Source organism: Apium graveolens, chromosome 10, assembly GCF_009905375.1.
Source record: "Apium graveolens cultivar Ventura chromosome 10, ASM990537v1, whole genome shotgun sequence".
In the NCBI taxonomy this organism is placed as follows: Eukaryota; Viridiplantae; Streptophyta; class Magnoliopsida; order Apiales; family Apiaceae; genus Apium; species Apium graveolens.
In genome coordinates, this window is record NC_133656.1 from 76,719,409 (window position 1) to 76,740,439 (window position 21,031).

Consider the following 21,031-nt stretch of genomic DNA (forward strand, 5'->3'; position numbering starts at 1 on the left):
ATTTTGGTGAAATATCTGATAAGTGGAATTGATGTTTGGGTGTTTAGACGTGATATTATTTGAGTATTTGAAATTTTTATATGTCCAGAATAAAATATAGATAATTGTGGTATTTTTCTAGTAATTTTTGGAGTGTTATATGATTTTATAATGATTTATGTATTTATTAATTATTTTCTGAATAATTACAAAACTATTTTATAAAGCCGGGAATCGTCCAACTTCAACTGTTTTTGCATTTGTACAACCCGAAACTCTTCCGAAAACTCCTTCCTAACCTAATCTGGTAATTCCGGACATTTTTCATGTTTTCACTTTTTCGATCCGCATTACGGTTTGACCCGTGCGCGGCCCGGCGTAATATTTTCGATACGATAATCATTTCGGTAATCGACAAAAACCCGTATTCTCGAGAGACGGGATATTTTACATTATTTTTGTATATGGTGTTTTATAAAAAGCTCGGTTTTGATAATTATTCAATTCTGGTATTTAATTGTATCGTTTTTATGGTTACTTAGCGGCTAAGTAATCTATTTTCGAATCGTTTTGCAGTTACTTAGCGGCTAAGCAACAAATTTATCGATCCAATATGATCCAATGCGTACCAATATTCTATAAGTATAAATAGTTTTTTTTATTTATTAATAATTATTATTAAAAATCAGTTTTTATTTTATTTTTATTTTTTTAGAAAATCTGCTTTTCTCTCTCAAGAACTAGGGTTAGGGTTTTGATTTATTCTTGAAGATCAATGCAGATTTGGGTATGATTATGTGGTCCAAATCGCAAGTATGAATATCCGTTTTGAAGCTCTCAACATCCTCTTTCTGACTTTAGCATCAAAATCATCCAAGGATGGGTAATTTATAAAGTCGATTTTTAGGGTTCTTAAGCTCGAATTGGGATTTTTTGTTTTTGTTGATTGTTTGGTTGTTTTGAAGTTAATTATGGCTTTATCGTTTGATTTACAGTCGATTCGTATGTTTACAAGCTGATTTGGTGTTCGATTTTTATTAAAACCGAAGTGGTGGGTTGAACTCGAATTTTGATTCGATTTTCTGGATTAAACTTGGAAGGATTGTTGTCAATAATTACATGAATAGATTGTAGGGGTTATAAGCTTCATTTTGATAGTTTAATCGTTAATTTTGGTAAAGGTTTTCGGGGTCGTCGGATTTTGGTTCGAACCGCCGGTTCTTCGCCGACCTCGTTTTTTTTATTAGCCAGAATCAATGGATTCGGGCCGTTTTTGGGTTGGTTATTCTTGTAAACGATCTGCTGGGAACAGGTATAAGGAATTTTTAATGAAATCGAAGCAGAACGGAGTTGTTTGGGGTGGCCGGAGATTTAACCGGTGGCGGGGAAGTTCGCCGGAATCTGGGGAATTCCCAGAAACCGGTGAACATTCAAACCCGACCCGGTTTGAATCTTCACGACCCGATTGGGTCATAATTGACCCGGTTTTAATCCACCAGTCCTGATTTTCCTTTTATAAAAACTGTTTCTGCCTTTTTCTTTTTAATATTTATTCAAAATTCATGTTTTATTCCTAAAATCATTATTTTAAATTTCAAAATTCATTTTTAATTCAAAAATAAATCTGATTTATTTTATTAATTAATTTTAATTAGTTTTAATTATTTTAATTAATCGATTAATTTAATATTAATTGATTAATTAACTTAATTAATTATAAATTAATTTTAATTGATTATTTAATTAGATTTAATTATTTATTTTTGATTTAAAAATTCCGAAAAATAGTTTTGAGCTTTAAAATATTATTTTAAATTATTTTCCAGGCTCGATAATTTTTATAAAATTATTTTTGAGTGTTCGAGCCCTATTATTTAATTATTAAATGATTCGAAGATTGTTTTTAATTCCGAAAAATGTTCAAAAATTCATAATAAATCAATCGTTCGTCCGTTTAATACGAAACGAACGCGTACAGACTCAGAAAAATATTCCGCTTTCAATAAAAATACTTTTGAGACCCAAATTCTTTTGTTTCGAAAGGTCGCTTGTTTTACGAATCATTCTGAGTCGATTTTTGATCGATAAATCATATTTTTGACCTGATTTCAGTTTTAAACGTATCGAGTCGAACCTTTTGACGAGCTGAGTCATATGTGATATGCATTATGTGATACGTGGATTATGTGCTTATGTGCTATGTGAATTATGTGCATATGTGGATCAAGAGTCCTGTATTTGTTTGTTACATTTATGTGTGGGCTATCGTATGGGCAGGCGATAGGATTTTGACGCGCAGTTCGTCGAGTGATTATCGTTTAGACAATTAAAGTTCTATATTTTAATTATAGATGCGGATCGTTCGAGTGATCGGGACAAGACGTTGAATAAAGAATGAGATGTAATGGCATTGGGTAGCTGGCTTCTAGCAATCGCAGGAGCAACATATCAGTAAAGTGTTGAAAAGAAGGATGGTGATGTTTTAAGACAGAATGTCAGAATAGATGCGTCTTTACGAGTGTGACTAATTGCTAAAACCCAAAGGCAAGTACCCCTGACTTCACTTATCGTTCAAGTGATGTTTATTTCGAATCAATTATGCAAATATTTCTATCATCACTTATTGTTCAAGTGATATTTATTTTGAATCATATCATGCAAGTATTGCTTTCCCTATCTCAGTTTAGAATCGATAAATATTTTACATATCGCTGAATTAAATGATTCTGTTTACACAAGTACCCTCTGTTATTCTATGTTAAGAATAGTCAAGTGATTTTACTTATCCAATTATCGGATTTATAAATGTTTTGGATTTTGAGAAAAGTGATTTGGTTGCGAATATTCCGACCCAAGAATTGGGGGAAATAAAATTATTTCGGGTGTCAATTATTATGACCCCATTTCAATAAAAGGTTTTAAGATTGGATTATAATTGCGTAAGTGACCGGGACGGACGGACCAGCGGAGGGCTATTTCTAAGTGACATATGGAATATTATGACACAATTTTTGCCACAGGAAGGTATATTGCCTTTTGTTTGAGTACTCGTGTTTTTGGGGTCACGTTTCTATGAATCATGACCTTGTGCTATCACACGGGCTGATCAGCATGTGATAGTACGTCCGTCGGAGAATGATCCTAATATAAATTATCATATCATTTTTGATATTCATAGAATAAATGATTTATCAACTATTTCTGTTTTAGAATAATGGTGAAATGCAGTTTTGATTCAGATTCTGATTTATGCTTATACTTATGTTGTTGTTAAATATCAAAGATGGTATTAGTATAGATGATTGATGTTGACTTCAGTATGGGTGTTGTGAGCATCAAAGTTCGTATTGATATCTAATTTGATATGACAGCAAAATAATTATTAATTTGAAGAGTTCGGTTCTGAGTAAAGTTTATGAATCAATCCATAATTATTATTTCTTGTTATTATTGTTTACGATATTTCCGTAAACACTGTTTTACGAGTTTGATTCTCGTCAAGATTCAAAGTATTGCTGAATCTTTTCGCTCGGAAATATCAAAATGGTTTTGAATACAGTGAGAAATAATTATCCGATTCTTTATTAAATTTTCTATTTAAGCAATTATGATTTTAAATGTTCTGCTCTAATGCAGATGTCAGTTTTATATCAAAACAAACCTATATATGCTATAATGATCTTGTTGAGCATTTCTTTCGCTCATACTTGCATGTTTTCAAATTTAACCTCCAGTGAGGATTAGCTTGTGCTAGTTAGCTGCGTAATTTGAGGAAGCAAAGAAGAAGCTTTTGGAAGGTGGTTGGTCCAGGGTTTGCGGACTAGTGTAAGTTTTATTGTGTAAAGTTATTTATATTAGATTATATTATAGTTGTATATTTTATTTGGGCCTAGTATACTTCATTTCGAAGTTATACTAGTGGGTTTAATTTTGAGTTGGTATTTGTTGAAAAGAGTTTTAAAAGTAAAAGAAAGAGAAAAAATATTTGTGGAATTTTGATTTCTTGTTTCTAGAACTGTAACTTTAAAAGATCTTGGAGTAGTTGGGGTCATTTATGCTAAATATCTTCCACTGGCATTTATTTATCGATTAAACAGGTTGATTTGGATTGAGGTTTCATAGTGACGACCAAATCCTATGACCCCGGATTTGGGGGCGTTATACTATGACTGATAACAACTAATCATTAGAGTCACTGATAACACTTGAAGCAACTTCCTTGCTGGAGAATCAAGGCATAAATCCTCTTATCAGACAGTTCTGCATCAAAGGACATAATGTCAATTCAATGAAGGATTAGTGTCTCATCTGAAGGAGGAAGGTTGAGAAGCTTGCTCTTCTTAGAGTAAGGAAAGGAAATGCTCGTGGCTAGACTGGAAACTCTGAAAATGTGAAGTTAATGGTTTCTACTGTAAAGCTTCATCTGACAAAAGTTTAGCTATGGCATTGGAAGTCCTCACCCTTGAACATCAACTCAAGGAACTCTTTTATGGAAAGAGGTTAGTAAGAGGACTGCCTCATCTGAATTCAGAGGGATGAAGAAGGTGAGGCATTTCAGAATGAGGAATAAAAGACAACATCACATCAAAGTAAAGATATAACTTAGTGATGGTGGTTGACTACTCTTATGAAACAAATTTGTTGTTCATGCGTTCTCAAGACAACACATCACAGATGGAGATTGATCACATCAAAGAAGATCAAGCTGGAAGCAACTGTAAAAGAAATGATCTTGTGGTCAGATAATGGGACTGAATTTAAGAAGCATTTCTGATTAATATCTGTAACATCAAGAACATTTTGAGACAAATTCAGCACTGGGAGTTCCGTGTCATAATGGAGTGGTACAAGGGAAGAACCAGAACTTGATTAAAGCTACAAGGGTAATATCAAGCTTATCAAGACTTCCTAAATATAAAAGGGCTGGAGCAGTCAATACAGTTTGCAACAAGTAAGATCAAGCCTTGATCATGATGTATACATGAAGACCACTAATGAGTTAATGGCCAACAGAAGCAAACACTGGATAACCTGAAAGTGTTTGGAGAGAATATTCTACAAAAGCAAACAATAAAATGTTTTTAGTTGTTTGAAGATCTTGGCATTTGCAGCTAAGACTTGTAAGGATATTCTTCATGGATACTCAGTGGAGTTTATAACCCACAGGGCATTTGTGGTTGATCAACAGAAGATGATTAAATGTCTAAGTGCACAGTTCAACAACTCCATGCTCCAAGCTGTTAAAGGAGAAATTAATGGTATTGATGATTCATATCCAAGAAGTGGCATGGCAGTGTATAACACAACTCATTATTTCAATGAAACCAGTCAGCAAGGGTAAGGATTCTTAGGAAATCCCAGCAACAACTTGGTGGAGCAATAGAAGGATCAACTAGTCAGACACTACACCATATTAAATATCAAGAGGACACTACAAGAACATATCTTCTGAGACAAAGGGTTTGATGTCAAGTCTATTCCCAGAGTCTAGTTCTTAAGTGATCCAGATGGTGGAGTAATGATTAGCAGGGCTACTGAGTGCGAATGATGATTTCTCTAGTTTTCTATCTGAAGAAGAAACTAAGAAAGTTACAGAAGCTCTAATAGATCCGGATTGATTGGGTGATTGTAAAGCAAGATGAACTCAATCAGTCAGCAAGCAGATTGTAGGGAAGCTGGTATCCAAACCAAATGATAATATTGCAATTGGTACAAGGATAACCAGAAGTCAAACTGGATGACAATGGCATTGTTACGAGGGACAAGGCTAAACTGGATGCTAGGTTATTATCAGGAAGCAGTATCTAACAGATAGCACCAGTGATGAGACTTGAGGATATTATGACATATCAGGCACCTGATGCACATTACACTTGGAATTGGACTTTAGTAGATGTGTACAAGTGCACTCCTGGTTGGTGAGTCAAAGGAAGTAGCCAATGCACAACAGTTCATGGACTTTGCAGTTGCAGATCTATTGGACTATGTATATCTCTTCTTCACAATCTCACTTCAGGTTAGTATGAACTAGTATCATACTCAAGCAATCGTCAAAGACATGGTATGGCACTCTAACTGAAGTTACAGTTTAACATGAACTAGTAGAGTCGTCATATTAATATCTCTCTTATCACCAAACACAAAAATATTGTTTTATATGTGCAGTGATATAATGATAATGTTATATGTTGGTCTACAACAAAGTTGTGTAAGATTATCTGCTAAGTAATTGCAGAGTAGGTATGGAGGAGCTTGTTGAAAAGGTTGCAATTCTTTTTGGGATTACTTTAAGCAAGCCATTAGAATAATTCTTTTAGGAGCTCAAGCAAGCCAAAAGAACAATTCTTGTAGGAGCACAAGTAAACCAAAAGAATGATGGCAATACAAGTAAGTTAAGGATCTTTTGAAGATGTAAAATTTGGAAGATTCTGAACATGCCAAGACTACTTACCAACAGAAACCACTAAAGCTTGATCAGTGAAACTCATGTATAATGAAAAGCTATAAAGGTATGACGAGCTCACTCTTTTACTCAAATGCTAATAGACAACATGTAATGTTCTCAAGATGCCAATGTGCAAGGTTCCAAGTTGATCCTAGAGAATCCAATCTTATAGCTATTAACAAGATTATTAGATATCTTAAGGGACCATCAACTCTTGGAATAAAGTACCCTAAAGATATTATGCTTAACATGTTTGGATATATAGATACAGTGTATGCAGGTTGTAAGAAACACAGGAGAAGCATCTCTGAAGCTGTCAACATAAGTGATAGGAGAAACATCTCTGGAAGTTGTCAACTTCGTGGAAGAAGATTGATTTCTTGTTTTGATAAGAAACAACCTCAAGTCCAACAACTATGTGGAACACTCTATGACAAAGCACTTTCACACCATGTATCATTTATTTAGAGAGCATGTCTTTTAGTCAAAGAGTCACTTGCAGAAACACTTATTAAATCATTTGTTAATGTTAATTTTTCAAGACTGGTTTGTAAGTGTGGGATACCATTCATTGCATATTAGTTGGAAATCCCATTTGTAAGGAATTCTTTATATAAGTTCACAAGTATTAAATCTTCAATATTTAAAGGACTTGTGAATTTATCAGCAATCCAGTACCTCGTACTTAGTGCTACTATCTTGATTATCATGATTACAATGTCATATACATTTGTGGTAGTTAAGTATTATAGCATTAAGTTTAAATATTATTTTAATTGATCTAAATTATGATTGTAGACAATTCCATTCCATATCAGTCTCATAATTTGAATTGTATTAAAATAATATGCAGCATAGTTATTTGTATCTTGTACGAATAATTGTGATACTTTTAGTATTAGTGATATTATTTAGAATTTTTGTTCTAAGTAATCAATGCTTAAATCTGAAATCACTAATATTGAAAGTTGAAGTATTTTCTAAGTCATGTGTATAAAACTCTCAATATTTTATATGCTTAGAAAGTATTTCTAAAATTTCTAATTATCCAGAGGGTGATTACCATGTATAATTCATATATCCTATTGGTGATTATTCAAGGATAATTATGAAAATAATTAAGTGCTAGTATCTAACTAATAGATATTTAGTATTTATTTATTTAATATTTTTTTTGGGTAGGTTGGATTATGGAATTTGAAGTAATTCAATAATTTTATTTGCTCCATAATTCAAACTAACTTAAAATAAATAAGCAGCATGATTGATTATAATTAAATTTGTCAAAAATTGATATCTAGTATATTGATTGTAACTTATGTGTTATAAGTTAATTATGATATTTCGGTTTTAGTGAATTTAGCAATACCTATATCTCAAGATTTCACTGAAATCAGAATATGATTGTAGCATGATTAGTTGTGTGTAAATTTTTGACTTATATCAGCTAATGATATTTAGTTAAGATTTTAACTATGAACTAATTGTGAAGTATTAGTATTTGTGACATTACTTAGAACTCTACTAAGTAATCAATGCTTATCTTCAGTCACTTATACTAATATAGAAAGTGTGGAAATTTTTCTTAAGTACAACTATGGTTAAAATGTTTGATTGTTTTATTAGAAGTAACAATATATTGTCAAGTTAGAATAATTTTTATACGTACTTGCAAATTCCTTAACATTTTGAAAATAGATGCAATACTCAATGGATCAAAGTATATGGAACTTAGAATATTTTTCTAAGATTGCAAACAAGACAATGTTGGTTAATGTTGCTTTATTTATCGAACCAATATTGTTTGAAATACTACAGTTGTTAGGAGTTAACAATTGTATGATATATGGAATTGAATGCTGATATCTTTTTGATAGATAATTGGTATTTAATTCATTGATATCTTATTTTAATATTTAAAATATGATGAAACATAATTATTGGTATCTAAAGTACTTGACAAGTATCAGACAATGATATATTGTTAATATTTTATTGCAGATAATTGTGAGATTTTGAGTTCTAGTGAATTTATATGAGTTGTTGTCTCTGAAAGATTCACTATAATTTGAAATTAGCAGCATAGTCCTTCTTGTTAAGATTATTTATCAATAAACAATTTTGTTGATTATAATCTTATAAAGTTAGATTATGGAGCTTTTGATATGAATGAGAATTGCTTAGACTTTACCCTAAGTGATCAATGCTTTTACACAAACTCATTCATAATAAAAGACAAAATCTTTCTTTCTCTTCTTAATACTGCTAGGTCATTAGTCTGTGTCTTATCTAATCATTTATCTTTTTAGGCATAAAAATAGACTTGTGCACTCGAACAGTTTTAAGAGAAAATCAAACTTCTTTTTACGTTAGTGATTGCTTATTTCATTAAAATCTTTTGAAATCACTATTGTACATCATTTCTCTCAAAGATTAAATGCATAATTTTCACTCATTATAGATCTTAAGTGCATTTTATCTCTATATTGCCATATGCTCTGTGATGCAGGTTCAGCCTCCAATGGCATTCATTCATTGATAGTCATGAGGTTGAAAACCCACAACTTCTATCCCAGACTGTAAAGACAAACACAAAAACAGAACCAACTAACACTCTCTTACCCTTAAAATGAAGTATAAATGAGCGTGAGGGAGAAAGTGCCTTATTGCACCACATAAGGAAGGTTCTGAAGTCAACCCAGCAGCTCTGTCTCCTACAAAGTTGAAATATATCAAAACTGAGACAACTGCTAGCTCCCATACATCTTCTCAAAAAGATGTACTGGCTGAAAAGGCACAAAACAATTACTAGATTCATCCTCTCAATATGGTGCGTTTATTGAAATTTGCCTGTCGGTCAGGGTATCCGATGTAGTGTAACCACCTCAAACATAAACAATTCTTGATGCACAAGATAAGGTTACACACATAAAGGATGAGTTGACGGAAACAAGAGTTTCGACCATTTTACAGTTATATTCGATTGTTCAAGGTTCTTTAATGGACCAATTGCCTTTACAGGTGTTAGGAGAGGATACTTATCCAATAACCATATGTCAGTGGTCAGTGTCTACCTCCCCAAGACTAATAAACCTGGATGCATCTGCCGATAGTGGATCTGACATAGGTGCAGATCGACAACTTATTGACAATGATTCAGATATTACCTGATGAGTCACAAGGAAATGTCTTCACATACATTAGAATGGAACTTTGATCTTTATGCTTAATTCTTTGGATCATTGTTTACCTTCCCAGAGTTCAAATCTGGAACCTTAAAAAGGGAAACTAGCAACTTGTAGATTATGACTGAGATTCATCTGACGAGTCTAACAAGGGTGGGGATTTGCGAACTCTCATTGCACCACCTGTGACCTCCTTAAGGATGTCTAAGGTGATTTTCCTTGCAGGTACAGCTGGATTTTGGAGCTATGAGAGGAGTGATACACTTGTGAGAATGAGTGTAAACACGAGTGGAGAGAAGAGTGAAACACATGTGAGGTACATAAAACAGAATCACACACTCACAGTGAGGAAGAAAGATGTTATTCCCAGTGGACTAACAATGAGATTTACAGAAGGGGGTTGAATGTAAATCTCAAAACTTTTTCAAGTTTTGAGCAGTTTCTAAGGCTAAGTGTTTTTGAGAACAAGTGTGTGAATTGCTTGAAGCTAATACAGACAGATATATATATATATATATATATATATATATATATATATATTCAAACACAAATGTGAAGAACACAAAGAACTTAAAAACTTTTCTGGTGGATTTGTTGTTCCACCAGAGATGTGTTATTTCAGAAAATCTGTGATTCAAAGAATTAAATCACAGCTGCTTCCTAGTACAAATTAGATGATTTTCTCTCTTGATATTTCTAAACAGCTCAGGAAAATTCATATCTAATTACTAGCTGCTACTTGGTTTATATATCACCAAGTTTACAAGTGAAGACAAAACTGTAAAATATAATTAAAAAGATTCTTCACATGTTTCTTCTTCATTTCTCTATCCAATGCAATCTAGGATAATCTGTGAATCTTTGAATACTCCCTTGTTTGCATCAGAATGGAAATGCTGCATTTTCTTGATTCCTCCTAGAGGCTTCCACATTCCAGTTTGTCTCTGTCAACCCATGTGCCTCTATCAGCTTGTGAATTGTCACTATCAACTGCTAATGAACTAAGCATTCGTTGAAGCTTTCATCCGTTGATGCCTTATCCGTTGAGGCTTTATCCGTTGAAGCTTTATCCGTTGATGCATTATCAGTTGAAGTCTTTATCCGTTGAAGCACTTATCCGTTGATGGATATTATCCGTTGAAGCATTAGAGACATCCGTTGAAGCTTTGTTTCTTATCCGTTGAAGGTCTTCAATATCCGTTGATACTTCTTCACTTATACAAAATTACAAGGCATGAAATATTTACAATTAGCCCTCCTATTTGCATATCCATTAGTAGTTAACATGACTGATAATTTCCTACAACATCTAAGAATTATAACTTGAATCCAGAGAATGAAATGTGCTACAATACTAAACTTATTGCTAAGTAAAGCTACTCCTTCAACGGATAGCCAAGATGGTCTTATCCGTTGAGGCTACAAACACTAGATTTCTACTTAAGTGTTTTGTTTAACTTATCATCAAACTAATACACATATTCCTAACAATCTCCCCCTATTTATGTCTACTAGAACTGCAGGCATAAATTTGGGTTTAGCTTGATGATAACAAAACACTTGACAAATATATAAACTGTAATAAAGCAGAAATTCAAAAGTGCTACAAAAATGTGTATGCTGAGATGGAATTGAAGAGTTACATTGTTTCCAAGGGTGCTCCTTTAGCCTGAGCAGATTAGTTTCTTTTCCTTTGATTCCTTGTTTTCTTTCCTAGCCTCCTGTCATTCTCCTCTATTTGAAGTTGAAGTTGTCTGTAGAATTCAGCTTCATCTTCTTCATTGATGTCTAACTTAGATTGCATATCCTTGAGAGTTTCATTACTGGCAATCTTGAGCTGATCTTCAATTCTGGAAAATCTTCTGACTCCATCAGCCAATGAGGTGATTTGTGAATTGTAATTCCTCTTTCTTGAATGAGTAATGTTCTAGGCAAAGCATTGGGCTCCCTCCAAGTTTTCCTTATATTGGCAATCTTGTTGAGAATCTCAGTCTTGGCAGTCCTGGTAAAGCCAGAATCCCTTTGTATGGCTGAGTAGACTCTAATCAAGGTAGAGTAGCCTTCATTCAGAATTCTGTAAAGAGGCCAGGTTCTTTCCCCATCTCCTTTGTATTTGAACACTAGTCTTTCTGGTAGCTGTCTGTAGGCAGCTATTCCCCTTACTTCCTCCAGCTCATCCAGATAGAGTTCAATGTCTAAAAATTCTTTTATGTCACAGATGTGAACATAATCATCCTTAGAGGCTTGAGGCTTAGGCTTAGGCTTCTGTGTGAATTTGATTGAGGCTTTAGAGGGTATTGATTTGATTCTTCTTTTCTGCTTCTTTGATGGTGGAGAAGAGGTTAGGAAGGTGGGCAATTTGATGGTGTCCCAATCAATTGGTTCCTCCTTGGGAATGATTGTTTCACCATGAATGTTCATGAAGGGGTCAGGCACAATGGGTTCAGGAATAGAGGGTAGTGGCTTGGATATTGATTGGGTTTCTTCAGTCTCATCTACCATCTTTCTCTTTGCATTGACCTTCTTTCTGTTCCCTTTTTTCCATTCTTCTCTTCCCTTACTTCTTTCCTCCATATCAGTATCAACCATGTCCCCCATAGCTTCATCTTCACTTTTGTCTTCAATTTCTTTCTGTTCTTCAGCCTAACTTGACTTTAGCTATTTTTCAAGCTTTGTTTGTGCTCTTTTGTCAGCCTTTAGTTGTTTGGCTTCTTCCTTCAACCTTCTGGTTTCTTCCCTCTTGGCTATTGAGAATTTGGGATGTCCTTGCATCACACATATGCTCTTTCCCTCTCTGAAGATAATAGCTATGTTCCTCCTTACAGCCACATCCATGGTCTCTTTGAGTTTTGAGATACTTCTACCCAAAAGCTTGTCCTCATCAGCCTTTGGAAGAGGAAAATCCACTTCTTTCAGAGGATTCTTTGTAGAGTCCTTATTGGATCTGTTGTTGGGCTTGAGAACCATAGGTTTCAGATCCTTGGAAGAAGTCTCTCCAACCTTATTCCTCCCTACTGGCTTGAGCTCCATAATAATTGATTCCACTTTTGTGCTATGCTTCACAGATTGTGATTGAGAAGTTGTAGAACCAAATATTTGTTGCATCTTTTCATCAATCTTCTTCCTTTGCTCTTTGACTTGCAATTCAGCTGCTGCTATCTGGATTAGATCAATTCCATCAAGCTTTCCTTTGATTGGAATAATTGGAGAAGTGGTGATGACATGAACTAGCACTTGAGAAATTTGAACTGTTGTTGATGGCTCTCCTTCCCCTTCCCCTTTATTCTCCCCCTTTTTGTTATCATCAAGGGTAGGGGTCAAGCCTTGTGCATTTGCCAGCTGCATGAGTAGATTTGTTTGAGTTTGTTGATTCTGAAGAATGATGACCATAGAGTCTTCAATGATCTGAACTCTGGTTTCCAATCTGGCCAGTCTCTTCTCAGCATCAGATTCTTTCCTCAGTCTCCCCAACAAATCTTGCATAGTACCATAAGGCATGACTGAATCCAACTTCTCAGCATTGTAGGATTTTAGATCAGCAATATCCTGCTTGAGCTCATCCACACTTAGATTCTGTTTGAAATGCTGCAACTGCAAGAGATGCAGAGATTCCAGACGAGCTTGAAGAATTGCCTTGGTACCAGCATCTGTAGTCTCCTGAAGGGCCTTCTGAATTGTCATGACTTGTCTGACCAAAGTGACACTAAACACTCCTGGTGTTGATGCTTTTGCCCATACCCATTCAGGAAGATCTGAAACAGAACTTGGGCCTGCTACTCCCCCTAAGTTCATGCTCTCATTCAAAGAATCAGAGTCATCATCATTAGAATTTACTCCAAATTCTTCAGATGGCTCACCAGCTTGAGAAGGCAGCCTGTTAACAGCAGCTTTGTCTCTGAGAAGAGATTCTGAAGTGTGCACAATGTTTAAAGTCTGTTCTGCCTCCACATTGCCCTGAGTAGCCAATAATTGATAGGCTGAAACAGGATGAGTAAAAGTGTCAGCATCCAAGGAAATGTTATCAATTACAGCTTTGTAATGTTGCTGAAATTGTCTTTCCTGTTCTGCATCATCCACTTTCATTGACTCACTAGCAATGGCTGGATCCACCCTTATAGCTTCTGTACCTGCCTTTCTCTCATTTTCTCTATGTTCTTGTATCAGGGGCTCCCCCTGGCTCACACACACCCTCACACCCTCACCCTCACCTTCTAAGGTGGCACTCCCCTCACTCACTTTTGCCATGCTGGAAGAAATAGCATGCATATGGTGACTCTCAACCTCTCCTTTTGCCTGGGAGCAACCCAACCTCTCACTCAAAAGATCACTCCCTTCCCTCAAACCTAAAAGTGATTGTACAGTAGCCATGTCCTCTACAGTTGGAATTGTTTCTGTTATGTGTGTAGAGACCATCAACGGATAGGGAGTATCCGTTGAAGTGGAAACTGATGGTATCAACGGATAACTGCTGTTAAGCTTATCCTTTGAAGAACAACCACTTGTCAACGGATGAGAGATATCCGTTGAAGAAGGAAAAGATGTAGATATAGAAAGTGACATAATTGTTGAATCTGTGTGAATTGATTTTAAGTGAGGTAACATAGATTCTTCAACTACATCTGAAAGAATTGGCTGATGATCCAACAAATCATCTAAAAGATGATGATCATCAGGTTTTGAGTGGGGCTCCTCCCTGAGTTTTAATGAGGGAGAATCAGGAATTGATGTGAATATCATATCCACATCCAGAGAGGGTGATGGAGAGTTTGATGATTGGTGTGTTTCTATTATGAGAGAATGGGGCTGTGACTCCACATTTGCTGGAATCACATCAAGCTGAATTTGAGAAGGCTCAGATACAGGTGGATGTATCTGTGCTGTGTGTGCCCCTTGTGTGGAAACTAGGGTCTTGGCCTTCTTCTTCCTTGAAAAGGCTTTAATTGGTGAATGTGTGGCTTCAGTGTCCCTCCCTCTTTTGTTCTGTGTCCCTGGTTGGGGACTATTTTCAATAGTTACATCCTTTTGGGAGGATGCAACTAGGGATGTGTTGGACTCTTTTTGAACCACCACAGTCTTTTGAGAGACTGTGGCTTGGCTGGCTTGGGTACCACTCACCTCTCCCACCTTATCCTGGGGGGTTTCTTGATGTTCACCCCTCCCCTCACCACTCACACCCTGTTCACTCCCTTCAGGGTTTTTGGTAGTTGTTACAACTGTTGTCTTTTGAGAAACAACAGAGGTAGTTTTCTTTGACTTGAGTTTTGAAACTTTAGTTTTGGTGGCTTTGGTAGGAACCTGTTTGGACAAAGACAAAGATTCCATGGCCACACTAGAAGGCAAAGAAACATTGGGGTTGGAAATAGTAGGAGTTATAGAAGTGTTTACCTTACTTACCTGTGGTGCATTCATGATTGGCAAATATACCAATGGCACCTGGCTGTTGAGGTTCATTCTCACAAGGTCTGCAAGGACCCTTTTCTCTTATGCCCAGCATTTGAGTTTATTATTCTCATTTGATATGACCAATCCTTCAGCAACATGGTTAGCCAATAACATAAAGAATCTAGCATAGTAGATGTTATGTGGTCTATTAGCTTTGTTACCTAATCTGGAACCTAATTCTAGCATGACACAGTTGCTAAAATTAAAGTACCTATCAGAAACTAGCATGTAGAGCATATTAACAAGAGATGAAGTTATGGCATCAAAATTGCTAATCTTCCCAGAGAAAACCTTGATAAAGGCATCTCCAAGAAAACTCCATTCTTTCCTAAGGCCTTTCCTTCTAATACTACCTAAACTAGCAGAATCAAAAGCATAGCCTATGGAATCTAACATAGCAGATACATCTTTATCAGAGTGTAGTGTCATGGCATTATTCTCAGGCTACTTAAAGCAAGACTGTATATCATCACAGTTAATGCAATAATCCTTACCTTTGAGAGAGAAGGCAATAGTCATATCTGTGGAGTTGAACTCTGCAGTTGTCCGAATCTCCTCAATCACCTCACAGTAGATGGTTGGGGCTTCCAGCATTGCACAGCTTAGTTTGCAGTTTTTGATGAAGTCCATCATCTTGTGATAATCAGAATGGGCTTCATTCTTTTCAACCAAGGCTACGAAATTATTCTTTTCATAAACAAATCCTGTTTGAGACATAATTTTGACTACTGGTGCCATTGTTGTGAGTAGAGGTTGCAGAGAAAAACTTGAGAATTGTGGGAGAGAAGGAGAATAGAAATTACAAGAAAGCGTAAAGTGAAAATTAGAATTCAATGGGCTTTTATACTTTCTTGAATTAAAACGTAAATAAAATGATACTTTTAAGTAAATTACAGCCGTTCAAGAATAAATAAAACTGTAAAAATTCTAAACTGCCTTTAATACAAATACATACAACAGTGTATATCTGTATCAACGGTTAAGTAAAGAAATCAACGGCTGTGACTTACTGAAAGTAACTGATGTGACACTTCAACGGATAAGGTAAATAGTTATCCGTTGATGACCAACACTATTTTATCCGTTGAGGGATAAAATTACCAGAAATGTATTTGTCTTTCAACGGATAATGAACATCCGTTGATTAGACAATTTTGGCTTTCAACGGATAGGGAATATCCGTTGATAGGATAGGTCTTTCTTAAAGCCAACTTTGTTCTTGCAGCAAATTCATTTCAGGCTTCAATACAGATTATATAGAGGACATAAATTTATGAATAATTAAGCATACCTAGCTCACTTACTAATCTTATGAATGTTGATTCATCAAGTGGCTTGGTAAATATGTCTGCAATCTGCTTTTCACTTGGAACAAAATGAAGTTCCACTGTACCTTTCATCACATGTTCCTTAATGAAGTGGTAGTTGATATCAATGTGCTTGGTTCTTGAGTGCTGCACTGGATTTTCAGTAATGGCAATGGCACTTGTGTTGTCACAGAATATTGGAATTTTGTCAATAGTCAAACCATAGTCAAATAGTTGATTCCTCATCCATAGTATTTGTGCACAGCAATTACCAGCAGCAATGTACTCAGCTTCAGCTGTTGATGTAGAAACAGAATTTTGCTTCTTGCTGAACCATGACACAAGCTTGTTCCCTAGAAATTGACAGGTGCCAGTTGTGCTTTTCCTGTCTATTTTACAGCCTGCATAATCTGCATCTGAGTAGCCAATTAGATCAAAACCAGACTCTCTAGGGTACCAAATTCCTAGATTTGGAGTCCCTTTGAGATATCTGAAGATTCTTTTAATAGCCACTAAGTGAGATTCTTTAGGGTCAGCTTGAAATCTAGCACAGAGACATGTAGAAAACATTATATTAGGTCTACTAGCAGTTAAATATAAAAGTGAGCCAACCATGCCTCTATAACTTGAAATATCCACAGACTTTTCAGCCTTGTTTAATTCAAGCTTGGTGACAGTGGCCATGGGAGTTTTTGCAGATGAACAGTCCATTAAGTCAAACTTCTTTAAAAGATCATAAATATATTTAGTTTAACTAATGAAAATTCCATCACTAACTTGTTTAAATTGTAAACCAAGAAAATAAGTTAGCTCTCCCATCATGCTCATTTCATATTTACTTTGCATTAACTTAGCAAACTTTTTACAAAGCTTATCATCTGTAGATCCAAATATAATCTCATCTACATAAATTTGAACAAGTATTTTAGAGCCATTAACATTTCTAAAGAAGAGAGTTTTGTCAATAGTACCTCTTGTGAAATGATTATCTAGAAGGAATTTTGACAAAGTCTCATACCAGGCTCTAGGTGCTTGCTTTAGTCCATAGAGTGCTTTCAACAGATAATACACATAGTCTGGAAAGTTTGGATCTTCAAATCTTGGAGGTTGGCTTACATAAACTTCCTCCTCCAATTCCCCATTTAGAAATGCACTCTTGACATTCATTTGATAGACTTTGAAATTGGCATGAGCTGCATAGGCTAGAAAGATTCTGATGGCCTCAAGTCTGGCAACTGGAGCAAATGTTTCATCAAAATCTATTCCTTCTTGTTGAGAATAGCCTTTAGCAACCAATCTGGCTTTATTCCTTATGACAATGCTATTTTCATCCATCTTGTTTCTGAATACCCATTTTGTGTCAATAGAACTCTTGTTCTTTGGCTTGGGTACCGGCTTCCATACTTTGTTCCTTTCAAATTGGTTTAGCTCCTCTTGTATTGCTAAAATCCAATCTGGATCCAATAGAGCTTCTTCCACTCTCTTAGGTTCCTCCTGTGATAGAAAACTACTATACAGACATTCATCTTGAGTAGCCCTTCTAGTTTGCACTTTAGATGTAGCATCACCAATGATCAGTTCAAAAGGGTGATTCTTGGTCCATTTTCTTTGAGGTGGTAGATTAGCTCTAGATGAGGTTGCCTCAGTATTGTCATGATGTGAGATAGAATGTTGATTGGTTGAAACTCCCCCTGAGTTGCTGATCCTTTGAAAGGAATTGGGAGCTCTATCAACTGATGAAGTGAATTGATTATCCGTTGACAGACTGTGATCAACGGATGCTTCATTATGAACTTCAATGGATGATGCACTTTGTCTTTTTACGGATGCTGCATTGCTTCTTTCAACGGAAGCTGAATTGTGACTTTCAACGGATGCAACATTCTGTGCATTATCCAAAGGCAGATTCTGAATTCTTCTTGAGATGCCTTCTTCATCATTCTCATCTTCACTATCATCACAATATATCTCAATGTTGTCAAATTTGAGTCCTTCATGATGTTCCTCATCTGTTAGTCCATCAATCTTTTTATCATCAAACACAACATGCACAGATTCTATGACAATGTTGGTTCTTAGATTGTAGACCCTATATGATTTTCCAGCAGAATAACCAACAAATATTCCTTCATCATCCTTTGCATCAAACTTCCCTTTGTGATCAGATTGATTCCTTTAGATGTAACATTTGCAACCAAAGACATGCAGAAAGTTTAAAGTTGGTTTTCTTCTCTTGAATAATTGATAGGGAGTCATGCCTTTTTCCTGATTGATTAGAGAAATATTCTGAGTGTAACATGCACAGTTAACAGCCTCAGCCCAAAAGTAAGTTGGGAGTTTTGACTCTTCAAGCATTGTCCTTGCAGCCTCAATTAGTGATCTGTTCTTCCTTTCCACCACACCATTTTGTTGTGGAGTCCTTGGAGCTGAGAACTCATGCATGATCCCATTTTCTTCACAGAACAACTTCATGGTTGAATTCTTGAACTCAGTTCCATTGTCACTCCTGATATTCCTTACTTTGAAATCAGGATGATTGTTGACTTGCTTGATATGATTGATAATGATTTCACTAGCTTCATCCTTTGATCCAAGAAAATAGACCCATAAAAACTTAGAGAAATCATCAACAATCACTAGGCAATATCTTTTCCTTGAAATTGACAATGCATTGACTGGTCCAAAAAGATCCATGTGTAGCAGTTGCAATGGTTCATCAATTGCAGATTCAAGCTTCTTACTGAATGATACTTTCTTTTGCTTTCCTTTCTGACAAGCATCACACAGTCCATCCCTTGTGAATTCAACTAGAGGTATTCCTCTAACTAAGTCCTTTTTGACTAGATCATTCATTGTCTTGAAATTCAAATGGCATAGCTTCTTGTGCCATAGCCAACTTTCAACTGCACTTGCTTTGCTAAAAAGACAAGTAATGGATTTTGCATCTGTAGAGTTGAAGTCAGCTAGGTACACATTTCCTTTTCTAACTCCAGTTAGAACCACTTTATTGTCCTTCTTACTTGTGACAATACAGGCTTCAGAATTGAAGGAAACAGTATTCCCTCTGTCACATAGTTGACTGATGCTCAATAAGTTGTGTTTGAGACCATCAACCAATGCAACTTCATCAATGATGACATTTTCTTTTGTAATCAAGCCATATCCCATAGTGAATCCTTTGCTATCATCTCCAAAGGTTATGCTAGGGCCATCTCTCTCCTTAAACTCTGTGAGCAGGGTGAAATCTCCTGTCATGTGTCTTGAACAACCACTGTCCAAGTACCATAGATTCCTTCTTTTTCCCTGCACACAACAAAATCGATCAAGTTGATTTTGGTACCCAAGTTTCCTTGGGTCCAGCCTTGTTAGTCTTTTTCCTAGACTTCATTCCTCCTGCATCTTTTGACTTAGGCAACTTTGGGTCTACCTTGATCTCATATGTGATTGGTTGAAGTGTAGGGTTAGTCACATAATCATTTAGCACATTTGATTGAATTTGATAAGGCATAGATTGTGCAAACATGTTATTCCACATAGGCATATTGTATGGCATTTGAGGCATACTAAATGCAGTAAAATAAGGATTATTAATATATGGCATGTTTGCAAAATGTGCATGGGGATTCTGATGAGACATAACAGGCATGGCATGCAGAGGTGACATAGACATGTTAGGCATGGAGGGATTTGAAGGCATGGGAGTATTTTTAACAGATTTGCAATTATCAGATAGGTGATTAACACTTTTACAATGCACACAGCTTTTTCTAGGAGCATACCTGTCAGGTGTATAATTGTTATGTTTATTAATCCCTACCTTCCCATTTCTTTTAGATTTTCTTTTAGTTTCCTTCTTATCCTCAACCAACTTAAGCCTATTTCTCAGCTGATCTAAAGTCATGTGTCCTATATTCACCTTACTGGCATCTTTGGATGTGCTAGCTCCTTCTTTGACAAAGTTCTTGAGAGTTGAATCATTCTTTTTATTGAGGTTTTTATTTTTAAAATTACTTGCCTGTTTTAATTGATGAGCCTTCAACGGATGCTCCTTTTCTTCCTTCAACGGATAACTTTCATCATCCGTTGATTCCACATCCGTTGACAATCCATCAATTAATTCTAACTCCTTTTTGTTTTTCTTCCAGGCATCCTCACAGAATGATTCAATTCCCTGAACCTTGGCAATCTGAACACTAACATCCCTAGATGTTTTCCAGGCCTTGATTACCTCTTGCTCACTTTTTAACTGTTTAGAAAGAATTTCTACCTTCTTAACAGCTTCTTCTAGTTCACTCTCAACAGTCAAGCATTTAAGTTTAATCTTTTCAAGTTCAATTACCTGATTCTCTAACACAGCATTCCTATCACTTAAAAACACATTATTCTCTTTGATCCTAGTGTTTTCTTTAGCTAGTGATTTAAGGGAAACACGCAAATGATATAATTCATTGGACATATCATTTATGACTTCATTACATTCATGTTTAGAAAGCTGAGAGAGATCAGTAGTAATTACCTGGTTGCTTGATGAACTAGTTTCATTTTCATTAGAATTAGCCATCAGGGCTAGGTTGACATATTCCATATCATCATCTTCATTGACCCCATCTGCTGCCCAATCATCTTGAGTGAGAAAAGCTTTTTCCTTCTGTTTGAGCAAATCAAAATACTTC